General features: G+C 46.1%; 1 protein-coding gene across 1 annotated transcript in view; it reads right to left on the bottom strand.

The window, feature by feature from the left end:
* The window catches only part of NKX3-2 (NK3 homeobox 2), a 126,437-nt gene that overhangs the window by 71,230 nt on the left and 38,051 nt on the right, over positions 1 to 17,156 (bottom strand). Inside the window, exon 4 of the mRNA XM_063922962.1 lies at positions 2,890 to 3,128. The gene's annotated coding sequence lies outside the window, so the exon portion shown is untranslated. The remainder of the gene's footprint in view (positions 1 to 2,889; positions 3,129 to 17,156) is intronic.

Below are 17,156 nucleotides of genomic sequence, written 5' to 3'. Positions count from 1 at the left end.
AAAAAAAAACCACGGTTAGGTGGTATACAATTATGGACGGACTGCCGAGTGCCGACACAGAGGTAGCCACAGCCGTGAACTACCGTACTGTACTGTGTCTGCTGCTAATATAGACTGGTTGATAAAGAGATGTCGTAGTATGTATGTATGAAGAAGAAAGAAAAAAAAAACACGGGTAGGTGGTATACAATTATGGACGGACTGCCGAGTGCCGACACAGAGGTAGCCACAGCCGTGAACTACCGTACTGTACTGTGTCTGCTGCTAATATAGACTGGTTGATAAAGAGATGTCGTAGTATGTATGTATAAAGAAGAAAGAAAAAAAAACCACGGTTAGGTGGTATACAATTATGGATGGACTGCCGAGTGCCGACACAGAGGTAGCCACAGCCGTGAACTACCGTACTGTACTGTGTCTGCTGCTAATATAGACTGGTTGATAAAGAGATGTAGTAGTATGTATGTATAAAGAAGAAAGAAAAAAAAACCACGGGTAGGTGGTATACAATTATGGACGGACTGCCGAGTGCCGACACAGAGGTAGCCACAGCCGTGAACTACCGTACTGTACTGTGTCTGCTGCTAATATAGACTGGTTGATAAAGAGATGTCGTAGTATGTATGTATAAAGAAGAAAGAAAAAAAAACCACGGTTAGGTGGTATACAATTATGGACGGACTGCCGAGTCCCGACACAGAGGTAGCCACAGCCGTGAACTACCGTACTGTACTGTGTCTGCTGCTAATATAGACTGGTTGATAAAGAGATGTCGTAGTATGTATGTATGAAGAAGAAAGAAAAAAAAACCACGGTTAGGTGGTATACAATTATGGACGGACTGCCGAGTGCCGACACAGAGGTAGCCACAGCCGTGAACTACCGTACTGTACTGTGTCTGCTGCTAATATAGACTGGTTGATAAAGAGATGTCGTAGTATGTATGTATAAAGAAGAAAGAAAAAAAAACCACGGTTAGGTGGTATACAATTATGGACGGACTGCCGAGTGCCGACACAGAGGTAGCCACAGCCGTGAACTACCGTACTGTACTGTGTCTGCTGCTAATATAGACTGGTTGATAAAGAGATGTAGTATGTATGTATAAAGAAGAAAGAAAAAAAAACCACGGGTAGGTGGTATACAATTATGGATGGACTGCCGAGTGCCGACACAGAGGTAGCTACAGCCGTGAACTACCGTACTGTGTCTGCTGCGACTGGATGATAAATAATGATATAAAAAATATATATATATCACTACTGCAGCCGGACAGGTATATATATTATATAATGACGGACCTGCTGGACACTGTCTGTCAGCAGAATGAGTTTTTTATAGAATAAAAAAAAAAACACCACACAAGTGAAGTCACACGACGAGTGTTTAACTTTTTCAGGCAATCACAATATAGTATACTACTAACTATACTGGTGGTCAGTGTGGTCAGGTCACTGGTCAGTCACACTGGCAGTGGCACTCCTGCAGCAAAAGTGTGCACTGTTTAATTTTAATATAATATGTACTCCTGGCTCCTGCTATAACCTATAACTGGCACTGCAGTGCTCCCCAGTCTCCCCCACAATTATAAGCTGTGTGAGCTGAGCACAGTCAGATATATAATATATACATAGATGATGCAGCACACTGGGCTGAGCAGTGCACACAGATATGGTATGTGACTGTCTTGTACTCCTGGCTCCTGCTATAACCTATAACTGGCACTGCAGTGCTCCCCAGTCTCCCCCACAATTATAAGCTGTGTGAGCTGAGCACAGTCAGATATATAATATATACATAGATGATGCAGGCATGCAGCACACTGGGCTGAGCAGTGCACACAGATATGGTATGTGACTGAGTCACTGTGTGTACCGTTTTTTTCAGGCAGAGAACGGATATATTAAATAAAACAACTGCACTGCTGGTGGTCACTGTGGTCAGTCACTAAACTCTGCACTCTCTTCTACAGTATCAGCCTCAGGTCAATCTCTCTCTCTCTCTCCTAATCTAAATGGAGAGGACGCCAGCCACGTCCTCTCCCTATCAATCTCAATGCACGTGTGAAAATGGCGGCGACGCGCGGCTCCTTATATAGAATCTGAGTCTCGCGAGAATCCGACAGCGTCATGATGACGTTCGGGCGCGCTCGGGTTAACCGAGCAAGGCGGGAAGATCCGAGTCGCTCGGACCCGTGAAAAAAAACATGAAGTTCGTGCGGGTTCGGATTCAGAGAAACCGAACCCGCTCATCTCTAATATGCATATATAATGTAAACTCCTTCAATTCCTATATTAAAACACTGCCAATAATTTCTCTATTAAAACGTCCAGTGCAGAAACTGTAATTAGAGACAATCCTGTGTATTATACCACTGTAAATAAATATATTGTTCCATCAAGAGTGCATGGTGTTTTCCCTCTGTGTAGATCAGTCTTTTTAAAAAGATACACAGTTCCTTATTGAACAATGGGGGTAATCCCAAGTTGATCGCAGCAGGAAATTTTTTAACAGTTGGGCAAAACCATGTGCACTGCAGGTGTGGCAGATATAACATTTGCAGAGAGAGTTAGATTTGGGTGGGTTATTTTATTTCTGTGCAGGGTAAATACTGGCTGCATTATTTTTACACTGCAAATTAGATTGCAGATTGAACACAACCCACCCAAATCTAACTCTCTCTGCACATGTTATATCTGCCTCCCCTGCAGTGCACATGGTTTTGCCCAATTGCTAACAGAATTCCTGCTGCGATCAACTTGGAATTACCCCCAATGTCCCACAGTCTAATTGCTGCTAAAGTGCCAAGTGTATGCAGCTTACCGCTGCAGCCGTATATACGGGTGTTTGTGGAGTTGTGCACAGCGGCGTGTGATGTTCTCCTCTCACCCGTTAGCGTTGATCGCGGTTTTTGATGATCCTCTCCCCTCGGAATGCTGTAGCCGCTTGTATGCGGACGTGTGCAGATCAGGCTCCTAGCTTCACCTGGCTAGCCGCATCCCTTCTGGTAATGGCTCAGCCGGAAAAGCAAATGCATGGAGTCTCGTCTCTCGTCCTGGCTACCAGCCTGGTGGAGTGGATCTGAGAGCGGGATGTCCCGTTCAGGGTAATCAGCAAATCCTCAAATCCTGTCAATAGGGCAGAGACATCGCAGTCAATGTGATCCAATTGCATTGGCCAGGTGCACACGCGCAGAACAGGACCTGCGAGTGCGCGCTAATGCTACCAGCGGTGAAAATTGCAGTTACATCGCTAAGCGATGTGATCTGAATAACCCCCTATATATTTCTACCATTCCAGTCATTGGGTCTGTAAAATACTGTCGCAATTAACCCTTAAAGGGCATCTCCACTTTCTTAAAAGTAAGCATTTACCTTTTCACCATACTTTCCTTTTAATATTGATTGCTGAATGTGATAAAATTACTTTGTGCTTCAGCACCTCTACTGTGTATGTGTGGTCATCAGACTGCGCATGTGCGAGCAGCTATTACCAGGTAGGGATCCTATGGATCCCGCTACCAGTAAATTCTGCGATCTGTCGCCTATAGCAGAGGTTCCCAAACGCAGTCCTCAAGGCACCCCAACGGTCCAGGATTTAAATGTATCCATGCTTGGCCACAGGTGACTTAATTAGCACCTCAGTCAATTTGATTTAACCATCTGTGCTGAGCCATGGATATACCTAAATCCTGGACTGTTGGGGTGCCTTGAGGACCGTGTTTGGGAACCTCTGACCTATAGGCTACCATGGCTAATTAAATCTAAACATGACATTAGCTACCGAGGCCAAGCTCTGAAATACTTCCCATTCCAGAACTTGGCCACTATATACCTTGCACAGAAACAAAATAACCCACCCAAATCTAACTCTTTCTGTAAATGTTATATCTGCCACACCTGCAGTGCACTTGGGGGTTAATAAAGAGTTGATCGCAGCAGTTGGGCAAAACCATGTGCACTGCAGGTGGGGCAGATCTAACATTTGCAGGGAGAGTTAGATTTGGGTGGGTTATATTGTTTCTGTGCAGGGTAAATACTGGCTGCTTTATTTTTACACTGCAATTTAGATTTCAGTTTGAACACACCCCACCCAAATCATATGTATTCCGTTGAGACCAGGATGCTGGTGAAAAGTGCACCCGACAGAGGTACTGTATATTTTATCTGCACTAGAAAGCTAAAAGATGACATTGTTAAGTATTTAACCCACAATCTACTTAAGGTGTAAGCTTTTTTTGAGGCAATCTGTATAAATAATTACATGCAGTACCAAATAAGTGCCTTTACTATAAAAGTTACATGATAGTATGTTGTGTAGTGTGGTAGTTAACTTTGACAGTCACATTGAACAAACTGCACCTGTTCAATGTACAATCTAATGGAATCTGCAATTACTGTATATAAAGGGATGTTCTGGTAGGCAGGGGGTTAGGGGACCTGACAGAGAGTAAGCTATGTAAGTGTTTCAGATATTGTCCAGGTGTTTTAGCAAAATACAACTCTTCCATCCTACAATACGTCTCTGGTTAATACGGAAAAGATACAAATGATCCACTCAAATAAGGAACAAAATATATATACATGTAATGTTGTCTTTGATCAGGTATAAATATAATAACTGTTCTAATAAATAAAACACATTCATGAAAATAAGTTTAGAATTTGAAAACAACTGCAGCTGTATATGTTCAATTATATTCTCCGTTGTGATGTCCCGGGTATAGATGTACATAGGGGTGTATTGTCAGAACTGTCAATAATCAGCAGCTTGGACTGACAGTTTTAAAACGGCAATAGGAATACATTCTAAACTAGCCAAGTGTGGGGGCCCATTTATGAATAAATATTATGGGATAACGGTAAATATTTGGGGCTGGATGTAACAGAGTACAAGTTTTTAGCGCTGAGTTGGTGCTGCTACTCACAGTTGTAATGTGGTGCAAGTTTTCAGTTACAATGGGAAGTTGCACCCGAGTTCTCACGAGAATACAGACCAGGAAGCATGTGAGTTTCCCCACCAACCGGAATGACCGTTTTAGATTGCGATTTGACCAATTTGAAAGGACATCACCCATTGGCACCCAAATGACCCATGGCTAATACCTCACTCACCTTATATAAACCCCTGAGCCATAATTTTGTCTTTGAAAGGTAATGAGGCATTTGTGAGAGAAGGAGCTGGTGAGAGAGAGAGACAGAGAGTTTTTGTTTGTGCTATAATGTCAGCCAGGAGTCTAGGACAGCAGAGGAGGATGATGGAGGAAAATGGGGAGGTATTTGTGGGTGAGACAGCGAGTGAGGAGGATGAGGTAGGTAGTGAGGACCAGGAGGGGGAGGTGGAGGAGGAGGAGAAGAAGGAAGAGGCTAGTGACCCTATTCCTGGCAAGACTCACACTGAGCGCAATGTGTGCTTTACGTATCAAGAAAATTGTGCATTAGTGCATGTTATGGTGGGAGTGTTCCATCGCCTCTTAGGTGTCCAGGCATACCACACTGTGTGGGTAGGCATCACAAATGCAATTAATGCCATCAGTTCCTGTCGGCGTGATGTATTAAACATCCAAAAACTATTCAGAGTCCTCAAACAAAAAAATTGCAGACAAGGTGGACAGGGGATGGGCATCTAGTACCTGTGCTTTATACTAGAGATGTGCACCGGAAATTTTTCGGGTTTTGTGTTTTGGTTTTGGGTTCGGTTCCGCGGCCGTGTTTTGGGTTCGAACGCGTTTTGGCAAAACCTCACCGAATTTTTTTTGTCGGATACGGGTGTGTTTTGGATTCGGGTGTTTTTTTTCAAAAAGCCCTAAAAAACAGCTAAAATCATAGAATTTGGGGGTCATTTTGATCCCAAAGTATTATTAACCTCAATAACCATAATTTCCACTCATTTTCAGTCTATTCTGAACACCTCACACCTCACAATATTATTTTTAGTCCTAAAATTTGCACCGAGGTCGCTGGATGACTAAGCTCAGCGACCCAAGTGGCCGACACAAACACCTGGCCCATCTAGGAGTGGCACTGCAGTGTCACGCAGGATGGCCCTTCCAAAAAACACTCCCCAAACAGCACATGACGCAAAGAAAAAAAGAGGCGCAATGAGGTAGCTGTGTGACTAAGCTCAGCGACCCAAGTGGCCGACACAAACACCTGGCCCATCTAGGAGTGGCACTGCAGTGTCAGGCAGGATGGCACGTCAAAAAAATACTCCCCAAACAGCACATGACGCAAAGAAGAAAAAAAAGAGGCGCAATGAGGTAGCTGTGTGACTAAGCTCAGCGACCCAAGTGGCCGACACAAACACCTGGCCCATCTAGGAGTGGCACTGCAGTGTCAGGCAGGATGGCCCTTCCAAAAAATACTCCCCAAACAGCACATGACGCAAAGAAAAATGAAAGAAAAAAGAGGTGCAAGATGGAATTGTCCTTGGGCCCTCCCACCCACCCTTATGTTGTATAAACAGGACATGCACACTTTAACCAACCCATCATTTCAGTGACAGGGTCTGCCACACGACTGTGACTGAAATGACGGGTTGGTTTGGACCCCCACCAAAAAAGAAGCAATTAATCTCTCCTTGCACAAACTGGCTCTACAGAGGCAAGATGTCCACCTCATCATCATCCTCCGATTCATCACCGTGTACATCCCCCTCCTCACAGATTATCAATTCGTCCCCACTGGAATCCACCATCACAGCTCCCTGTGTACTTTGTGGAGGCAATTGCTGCTGGTGAATGTCTCCATGGAGGAATTGATTATAATTCATTTTAATGAACATCATCTTCTCCACATTTTCTGGAAGTAACCTTGTACGCCGATTGCTGACAAGGTGAGCGGCGGCACTAAACACTCTTTCGGAGTACACACTTGTGGGAGGGCAACTTAGGTAGAATAAAGCCAGTTTGTGCAAGGGCCTCCAAATTGCCTCTTTTTCCTGCCAGTATACGTACGGACTGTCTGACGTGCCTACTTGGATGCGGTCACTCATATAATCCTCCACCATTCTTTCAATGGGGAGAGAATCATATGCAGTGACAGTAGACGACATGTCCGTAATCGTTGGCAGGTCCTTCAGTCCGGACCAGATGTCAGCATCAGCAGTCGCTCCAGACTGCCCTGCATCACCGCCAGCGGGTGGGCTCGGAATTCTGAGCCTTTTCCTCGCACCCACAAGTCCCACATGCCTAGCGGAATCGCTCTGTTTTAGCTCCTCCTTCAATCTCTCCAGCTTCTTCTGCAAAAGCCTGATGAGGGGAATGACCTGACTCAGGCTGGCAGTGTCTGAACTGACTTCACGTGTGGCAAGTTCAAAAGGTTGCAGAACCTTGCACAACGTTGAAATCATTTTCCACTGCGCTTGAGACAGGTGCATTCCATCTCCTATATAACCTGCTCAGTTGTATAGGCTTGAATGGCCTTTTGCTGCTTCTCCAACCTCTGAAGCATATAGAGGGTTGAATTCCACCTCGTTACCACTTCTTGCTTCAGATGATGGCAGGGCAGGTTCAGGCGTTTTTGGTGTTGCTCCAGTCTTCTGTACGTGGTGCCTGTACGCCGAAAGTGTCCCGCAATTCTTCTGGCCACCGACAGCATCTCTTGCACGCCCCTCTCGTTTTTTAAATAATTCTGCACCACCAAATTCAAGGTATGTGCAAAACATGGGACGTGCTGGAATTTGCCCATATTTAATGCACACACAATATTGCTGGCGTTGTCCGATGCCACAAATCCACAGGAGAGTCCAATTGGGGTAAGCCATTCTGCGATGATCTTCCTCAGTTGCCGAAAGAGGTTTTTAGCTGTGTGCGTATTCTGGAAAGCGGTGATACAAAGCGTAGCCTGCCTAGGAAAGAGTTGGCGTTTGCGAGATGCTGCTACTGGTGCCGCCGCTGCTGTTCTTGCGGCGGGAGTCCATACATCTACCCAGTGGGCTGTCACAGTCATATAGTCCTGAGTCTGCCCTGCTCCACTTGTCCACATGTCCGTGGTTAAGTGGACATTGGGTACAACTGCATTTTTTAGGACACTGGTGACTCTTTTTCTGAGGTCTGTGTACATTTTCGGTATTGCCTGCCTAGAGAAATGGAACCTAGATGGTATTTGGTACCGGGGACACAGTACCTCCAACAAGTCTCTAGTTGCCTCTGCAGTAATGATGGATACCGGAACCACGTTTCTCACCGCCCAGGATGCCAAGGCCTCAGTTATCCGCTTTGCAGCAGGATGACTGCTGTGATATTTCATCTTCCTCGCAAAGGACTGTTGGACAGTCAATTGCTTGGTGGAAGTAGTAAAAGTGGTCTTACGACTTCCCCTCTGGGATGACGATCGACTCCCAGCAGCAACAACAGCAGCGCCAGCAGCAGTAGGCGTTACACGCAAGGATGCATCGGAGGAATCCCAGGCAGGAGAGGACTCGTCAGAATTGCCAGTGACATGGCCTGCAGGACTATTGGCATTCCTGGGGAAGGAGGAAATTGACACTGAGGGAGTTGGTGGGGTGGTTTGCGTGAGCTTGGTTACAAGAGGAAGGGATTTACTGGTCAGTGGACTGCTTCCGCTGTCGCCCAAAGTTTTTGAACTTGTCACTGACTTATGATGAATGCGCTGCAGGTGACGTATAAGGGAGGATGTTCCGAGGTGGTTAACGTCCTTACCCCTACTTATTACAGCTTGACAAAGGCAACACACGGCTTGACAAATGTTGTCCGCATTTCTGTTGAAATACTTCCACACCGAAGAGCTGATTTTTTTGGTATTTTCACCTGGCATGTCAATGGCCATATTCCTCCCACGGACAACAGGTGTCTCCCCGGGTGCCTGACTTAAACAAACCACCTCACCATCAGAATCCTCCTGGTCAATTTCCTCCCCAGCGCCAGCAACACCCATATCCTCCTCATCCTGGTGTACTTCAACACTGACATCTTCAATCTGACTATCAGGAACTGGACTGCGGGTGCTCCTTCCAGCACTTGCAGGGGGCGTGCAAATGGTGGAAGGCGCATGCTCTTCACGTCCAGTGTTGGGAAGGTCAGGCATCGCAACCGACACAATTGGACTCTCCTTGTGGATTTGTGATTTCGAAGAACGCACAGTTCTTTGCTGTGCTTTTGCCAGCTTAAGTCTTTTCATTTTTCTAGCGAGAGGCTGAGTGCTTCCATCCTCATGTGAAGCTGAACCACTAGCCATTAACATAGGCCAGGGCCTCAGCCGTTCCTTGCCACTCCGTGTGGTAAATGGCATATTGGCAAGTTTACACTTCTCCTCCGACGATTTTATTTTAGATTTTTGAGTCCTTTTTTTACTGATATTTGGTGTTTTGGATTTTACATGCTCTGTACTATGACATTGGGCATCGGCCTTGGCAGACGACGTTGATGGCATTTCATCGTCTCGGCCATGACTAGTGGCAGCAGCTTCAGCACGAGGTGGAAGTGGATCTTGATCTTTCCCTATTTTTGGAACCTCAACATTTTTGTTCTCCATAATTTAATAGGCACAACTAAAAGGCACCTCAGGTAAACAATGGAGATGGATGGATACTAGTATACTTATGGATGACAAGCGACTGCCGACACAGAGGTAGCTACAGCCGTGGACTACCGTACTGCGTCTGCTAGTATAGACTGGATGATAATGATATAAAAAATATATATATATCACTACTGCAGGACAGGTATATATTGTATAATGACGGACCTGCTGGACACTGTCAGCACTGCAGACTCCTAAACTACTAGTATGAAGAAGATAGAAAAAAAAAAAAAACCACCACAGGTAGGTATACAATTATGGACGAGCGACTGCCGACACAGAGGTAGCTACAGCCGTGGACTACCGTACTGCGTCTGCTAGTATAGACTGGATGATAATGATATAAAAAATATATATATATCACTACTGCAGGACAGGTATATATTGTATAATGACGGACCTGCTGGACACTGTCAGCACTGCAGACTCCTAAACTACTAGTATGAAGAAGATAGAAAAAAAAAAAACCACCACAGGTAGGTATACAATTATGGACGAGCGACTGCCGACACAGAGGTAGCTACAGCCGTGGACTACCGTACTGCGTCTGCTAGTATAGACTGGATAATAATATAAAAAATATATATATATCACTACTGCAGGACAGGTATATATTGTATAATGACGGACCTGCTGGACACTGTCAGCACTGCAGACTCCTAAACTACTAGTATGAAGAAGATAGAAAAAAAAAAACCCACCACAGGTAGGTATACAATTATGGACGAGCGACTGCCGACACAGAGGTAGCTACAGCCGTGGACTACCGTACTGCATCTGCTAGTATAGACTGGATGATAATGATATAAAAAATATATATATATCACTACTGCAGGACAGGTATATATTGTATAATGACGGACCTGCTGGACACTGTGAGCACTGCAGACTCCTAAACTACTAGTATGAAGAAAAATAGAAAAAAAAAAACACCACAGGTAGGTATACAATTATGGACGAGCGACTGCCGACACAGAGGTAGCTACAGCCGTGGACTACCGTACTGTGTCTGCTAGTATAGACTGGATGATAATGATATAAAAAATATATATATATCACTACTGCAGGACAGGTATATATTGTATAATGACGGACCTGCTGGACACTGTCAGCACTGCAGACTCCTAAACTACTAGTATGAAGAAGATAGAAAAAAAAAAACCACCACAGGTTGGTATACAATTATGGACGAGCGACTGCCGACACAGAGGTAGCTACAGCCGTGGACTACCGTACTGCGTCTGCTAGTATAGACTGGATGATAATGATATAAAAAATATATATATATCACTACTGCAGGACAGGTATATATTGTATAATGACGGACCTGCTGGACACTGTCAGCACTGCAGACTCCTAAACTACTAGTATGAAGAAGATAGAAATATAATGAATGACGGACCTGCTGGACACTGTCAGCAGAATGCGTTTATAGAATAAAAAAACAAAACACCACACGAGTGTTTAACTTTTTCAGGCAGACAATATACTGGTGGTCACTGCTGGTCAGTCACACTGGCACTCTGGCAGCAAAAGTGTGCACTGTTAAATATGTACTCCTGCTATAACTGCTCCCCAGTCTCCCCCACAATTAAGCTGTGTGAGCAGTGAGCACTATTCAGCACAGTCAGATATACATACATACAGATATTATCATGCAGCACACTGAGGCTGAGCACAGATATGGTATGTGACTGTGTATCGTTTTTCTTCAGGCAGAGAACAGATTATATTAAATGATAAATAAAACTGGTGGTCACCACTAGTATAACTATCAGCAAAACTCTGCACTCTCTGAGTACTCCTAATGCTCCAGTAAATCAAGTGTCTCACTCTCTATCTAAACGGAGAGGACGCCAGCCACGTCCTCTCCCTATCAATCTCAATGCACGTGTGAAAATGGCGGCGACGCGCGGCTCCTTATATAGAATCCGAGTCTCGCGATAGAATACGAGCCTCGCGAGAATCCGACAGCGGGATGATGACGTTCGGGCGCGCTCGGGTTAGCCGAGCAAGGCGGAAAGATCCGAGTCTGCCTCGGACCCGTGTAAAAAGCGTGAAGTTCGGGTGGGTTCGGTTTCCGAGGAACCGAACCCGCTCATCTCTACTTTATACCTCCTTATGAAGAGGAATTAAACCAGGTCATTCCATCCGAAATATTGGCATGAGTCCACATCGAGGACACAGATAGACCACCTTCATAGGCACCAACAAGTGAGTAAACAAGCAGTTTGTCCCCCTTTTATATACTGTACTTTTTCATAATTTTTATTCTAAACATTCTTTTATGTGTACAAAAATGGTCCTCCAACTGTTGTGTAGCAACACATGCCAGCATACCCTGACACTCCACAATGATGAAACTTTTGTACTGGAATGTCATTATGGGAGCTGTTGTTCCACAGGGATACTTATTTAACAGCCCTGTTTTGTTTTAAATGTGAGAGTACATTAAACAGTCCATGAGTAAAAACCATTACGTATACGAATTTCTACGAAGCCCATGTACAGTTTTGTGTTTTGCCTTAGGCCACAATATATAAAAGGAACATGTGTACAGTATAGTGGGGATGCAGTTAAAATGCCGGCCATCGGGATCCTGGCGTTCAGGATACCGATGCCGGAATCCCCACAGCCGATATTATACCGGTGGCCGCAATCCTGACACCTGCCAGGAATTTCCACTCGATTGGTGGGTCCACACCACCAACCAAGTGGGAATAGAACCTATGGTCAGAGGCGTCACCCACCTCCTGGACACCTGGTGCGGCGAAGGAAAATGGGGGTGGGGCTTCACGGAATGGGTGTGGCTTAATTGGCAGGGCGGGGCTTCACGGTGGCACCCATTTCTGATCATTGAAGGGCCAAAAGGGGGTGGGGCTTTGCAGAAGGGGCGGTGCTTCGCATCCCCACACCAGATTTGTTTTGCCACTTGGGTGGTTTGGGAGGTGATGGCTGGCTTCCAAGGAGCGCTGTCCCTGCAGTGCTGGCTCATACACAGTGACAGGAGCCGAGTGCTGCACATAATGTAACAGTGCAGCACTCGGCTCCTGTCACTGTGCAGGAGCCGGCATTTTGGTCTCACCCCTCGGCGGTTGACACCTGGGAGCAAGCTGCACCCCCCCCCCCTTGTGACGCCACTGCCTATGGTGAGCAAAGCATGCCACCAAGCCCGAAGTGTGGCAAGCCCGCAAGGGGACTCGCGATTTTGCCGCCAGGATTCTGGCAGATGGGAGGCAGCTGTGGCTATGCCTGTATATCATACTGGATCCGTTTAGTGTAAATGTAAGAAAAGTCTAGTGATGTGCACCGGACATTTTTCGGGTTTTGTGTTTTGGTTTTGGATTCGGTTCCGCGGCCGTGTTTTGGATTCGGACGCGTTTTGGCAAAACCTCCCTGAAATTTTTTTGTCGGATTCTGGTGTTTTTTTACAAAAACCCCTCAAAAACAGCTTAAATCATAGAATTTGGGGGTCATTTTGATCCCATAGTATTATTAACCTCAATAACCATAATTTCCACTCATTTTCAGTCTATTCTGAACACCTCACAATATTATTTTTAGTCCTAAAATTTGCACCGAGGTCGCTGGATGACTAAGCTAAGCGACACAAGTGGCCGACACAAACACCTGGCCCATCTAGGAGTGGCACTGCAGTGTCAGGCAGGATGGCACTTCAAAAAAATAGTCCCCAAACAGCACATGATGCAAAGAAAAAAAGAGGTGCTCCAAGGTCGCTGGATGGCTAAGCTAAGCGACACAAGTGGCCGACACAAACACCTGGCCCATCTAGGAGTGGCACTGCAGTGTCAGGCAGGATGGCACTTCAAAAAAATAGTCCCCAAACAGCACATGATGCAAAGAAAAAAAGAGGTGCACCAAGGTCGCTGGATGGCTAAGCTAAGCGACACAAGTGGCCGACACAAACACCTGGCCCATCTAGGAGTGGCACTGCAGTGTCAGGCAGGATGGCACTTCAAAAAAAAAGTCCCCAAACAGCACATGATGCAAAGAAAAATGAAAGAAAAAAGAGGTGCAAGATGGAATTGTCCTTGGGCCCTCCCACCCACCCTTATGTTGTATAAACAGGACATGCACACTTTAACAAGCCCATCATTTCAGCGACAGGGTCTGCCACACAACTGTGACTGAAATGACTGGTTGGTTTGGGCCCCCACCAAAAAAGAAGCAATCAATCTCTACTTGCACAAACTGGCTCTACAGAGGCAAGATGTCCACCTCCTCCTCATCGTCCGATTCCTCACCCCTTTCACTGTGTACATCCCCCTCCTCACAGAAAATTAATTAGTCCCCACTGGAATCCACCATCTCAGGTCCCTGTGTACTTTCTGGAGGCAATTGCTGGTGAATGTCTCCACGGAGGAATTGATTATAATTCATTTTGATGAACATCATCTTCTCCACATTTTCTGGAAGTAACCTCGTACGCCGATTGCTGACAAGGTGAGCGGCTGCACTAAACACTCTTTCGGAGTACACACTGGAGGGTGGGCAACTTAGGTAAAATAAAGCCAGTTTCTGCAAGGGCCTCCAAATTGCCTCTTTTTCCTGCCAGTATACATACGGACTGTCTGACGTGCCTACTTGGATGCGGTCACTCATATAATCCTCCACCATTCTTTCAATGGTGAGAGAATCATATGCAGTGACAGTAGACGACATGTCAGTAATCGTTGACAGGTCCTTCAGTCCGGACCAGATGTCAGCACTCGCTCCAGACTGCCCAGCATCACCGCCAGCGGATGGGCTCGGAATTCTTATCCTTGAAGGAGGAGCTGTTGGCAGGTCACGTTCCTCTTGACTTAACAATTTTCTCACCAGCAGGTCTTTGACCGTCTACAGACTTGTGTCTGCTGGAAAGAGAGATACAACGTAGGTTTTAAATCTAGGATCGAGCACGGTGGCCAAAATGTAGTGCTCTGATTTCAACAGATTGACCACCCGTGAATCCTGGTTAAGCGAATTAAGGGCTCCATCCACAAGTCCCACATGCCTAGCGGAATCGCTCTGTTTTAGCTCCTCCTTCAATCTCTCCAGCTTCTTCTGCAAAAGCCTGATGAGGGGAATGACCTGACTCAGGCTGGCAGTGTCTGAACTGACTTCACGTGTGGCAAGTTCAAAGGGTTGCAGTACCTTGCACAACGTTGAAATCATTCTCCACTGCGCTTGAGTCAGGTGCATTCCCCCTCCTTTGCCTATATCGTAGGCAGATGTATAGGCTTGAATGGTCTTTTGCTGCTCCTCCATCCTCTGAAGCATATAGAGGGTTGAATTCCCCCTCGTTACCACCTCTTGCTTCAGATGATGGCAGGGCAGGTTCAGGACTGTTTGCTGGTGCTCCAGTCTTCGGCACGCGGTGGCTGAATGCCGAAAGTGGCACGCAATTCTTCGGGCCACCAACAGCATCTCTTGCACACCCCTGTCGTTTTTTCAATAATTCTGCACCACCAAATTCAATGTATGTGCAAAACATGGGACGTGCTGGAATTTGCCCAGATGTAATGCACGTACAATATTGCTGGCGTTGTCCGATGTCACAAATCCCCAGGAGAGTCCATTTGGGGTAAGCCATTCTGCGATGATGTTCCTCAGTTTCCGTAAGAGGTTGTCAGCTGTGTGCCTCTTCTGGAAAGCGGTGATACAAAGCGTAGCCTGCCTTGGAACGAGTTGGCGTTTGCGAGATGCTGCTACTGGTGCCGCCGCTGCTGTTCTTGCTGCGGGAGGCAATACATCTACCCAGTGGGCTGTCACAGTCATATAGTCCTGAGTCTGCCCTGCTCCACTTGTCCACATGTCCGTGGTTAAGTGGACATTGGGTACAACTGCATTTTTTAGGACACTGGTGACTCTTTTTCTGAGGTCTGTGTACATTTTCGGTATCGCCTGCCTAGAGAAATGGAACCTAGATGGTATTTGGTACCGGGGACACAGTACCTCAATCAAGTCTGTAGTTGCCTGTGAATTAACGGTGGATAACGGAAACACATTTCTCACCGCCCAGTCTGCCAAGGCCTGAGTTATCCGCTTTGCAGCAGGATGACTGCTGTGATATTTCATCTTCCTCGCAAAGGACTGTTGGACAGTCAATTGCTTACTGGAAGTAGTACAAGTGGTCTTCCGACTTCCCCTCTGGGATGACGATCGACTCCCAGCAGCAACAACAGCAGCGCCAGCAGCAGGAGGCGTTACACTCAAGGATGCATCGGAGGAATCCCAGGCAGGAGAGGACTCGTCAGACTTGACAGTGACATGGCCTGCAGGACTATTGGCTTTCCTGTGTAAGGAGGTAATTGACACTGAGGGAGTTGGTGGTGTGGTTTGCGTGAGCTTGGTTACAAGAGGAAGGGATTTAGTGGTCAGTGGACTGCTTCCGCTGTCATCCAAAGTTTTTGAACTTGTCACTGATTTATGATGAATGCGCTGCAGGTGACGTATAAGGGAGGATGTTCCGAGGTGGTTAACGTCCTTACCCCTACTTATTACAGCTTGACAAAGGCAACACACGGCTTGACACCTGTTGTCCGCATTTGTGTTAAAATAATTCCACACCGAAGAGGTGATTTTTTTTGTAATTTGACCAGGCATGTCAATAGCCATATTCGTCCCACGGACAACAGGTGTCTCCCCGGGTTCCTGACTTAAACAAACCACCTCACCATCAGCATCCTCCTTGTCAATTTCCTCCTCAGCGCCAGCAACACCCATATCCTCATCCTGGTGTACTTCAACAGTGACATCTTCAATTTGACTATCAGGAACTGGACTGCGGGTGCTCCTTCCAGCACTTGCAGGGGGCGTGCAAATGGTGGAAGGCGCCACCTCTTCCCGTCCAGTGTTGGGAAGGTCAGGCATCGCACCCGACACAATTGGACTCTCCTTGGGGATTTGTGATTTAGAAGAACGCACAGTTCTTTGCTGTGCTTTTGCCAGCTTAAGTCTTTTCATTTTTCTAGCGAGAGGATGAGTGTTTCCATCCTCATGTGAAGCTGAACCACTAGCCATGAACATAGGCCAGGGCCTCAGCCGTTCCTTGCCACTCCGTGTCGTAAATGGCATATTGGCAAGTTTACGCTTCTCCTCAGACGCTTTTAATTTTGATTTTTGGGTCATTTTACTGAACTTTTGTGTTTTGGATTTTACATGCTCTCTACTATGACATTGGGCATCGGCCTTGGCAGACGACGTTGATGGCATTTCATCGTCTCGACCATGACTAGTGGCAGCAGCTTCAGCACGAGGTGGAAGTGGATCTTGATCTTTCCCTATTTTACCTTCCACATTTTTGTTCTCCATTTTTTAATGTGTGGAATTATATGCCAGTATCAATAGCAATGGCCTACTACTATATATACTGCGCACAACTGAAATGCACCACAGGTATGGATGGATAGTATACTTGACGACACCGAGGTAGGTAGAGCAGTGGCCTACTGTACCGTACTGCTATATATTATATACTGGTGGTCAGCAAACTGTGCAAAACTGAAATGCACCACAGGTATGGATGGATAGTATACTTGACGACACAGAGGTAGGTAGAGCAGTGGCCTACTGTACCGTACTGCTATATATTATATACTGGTGGTCAGCAAA

The sequence above is a fragment of the Pseudophryne corroboree genome, chromosome 1 (genome assembly GCF_028390025.1).
Source record: "Pseudophryne corroboree isolate aPseCor3 chromosome 1, aPseCor3.hap2, whole genome shotgun sequence".
NCBI classification, from domain to species: domain Eukaryota; kingdom Metazoa; phylum Chordata; class Amphibia; order Anura; family Myobatrachidae; genus Pseudophryne; species Pseudophryne corroboree.
This window is presented reverse-complemented; position numbering and strand designations above follow the sequence as displayed.